A 769-nucleotide genomic window follows, 5' to 3' on the forward strand; every position below is an offset into this window, starting at 1 on the left:
TTTAAATGATTTCGCTTATTATAGAAACAAATTCTATGGATTTATGTACCGCAACTCATCCGCTAGTATAAATTATTTGTTTTTATTCTATACAAAAATATTCGTGTATAACAGCATATTATGTTATTTCAAGTAATTTGTATTTGAAAAAATAATATATAACCCGATTATACAAGTGTATTATCAGTAAAAATTCTGATATCACGGTAATGTTACATGGTGAAAATGCGAATTTGAACGACTCGTTCAGGAAAACCATAGTAAGGAGTAATTGATAANGGTAATGTTACATGGTGAAAATGCGAATTTGAACGACTCGTTCAGGAAAACCATAGTAAGGAGTAATTGATAAGAACCGTGACCGATCGTAAGAAATGAACGAAAGAACGAGTTATATGAACGGGTCATTTGAACGATCCGATCTAAACGATCCGGATCGTTCGATTGACCCGAAATTCCCATCACTAGTTGGCGCTTAAAATGTGACAAGATTATTGTGTGGTAATACTAATAACATACTGAGACCACGGTTATACCGTACACAAGTCAATTGCTTTTGTTTGTTATGATAACCATGTTTCCCTGGCGGATCTGACAATTAATTATGTTTTAAAAATATATCTATTAATCTACAATAATATTCACAATTATAGATACATTTAAATCTAATAATGCAATCCATCTATATCATTAATTACAATTGCGTATATCAATTAAAATCAAATCCAAAAGAATATAAATGTTGATAAAGCATTTTTTTTTTTTTTTT

The sequence above is a fragment of the Daktulosphaira vitifoliae genome, unplaced genomic scaffold (genome assembly GCF_025091365.1).
Source record: "Daktulosphaira vitifoliae isolate Bord-2020 unplaced genomic scaffold, ASM2509136v1 Scaffold_2, whole genome shotgun sequence".
In the NCBI taxonomy this organism is placed as follows: domain Eukaryota; kingdom Metazoa; phylum Arthropoda; class Insecta; order Hemiptera; family Phylloxeridae; genus Daktulosphaira; species Daktulosphaira vitifoliae.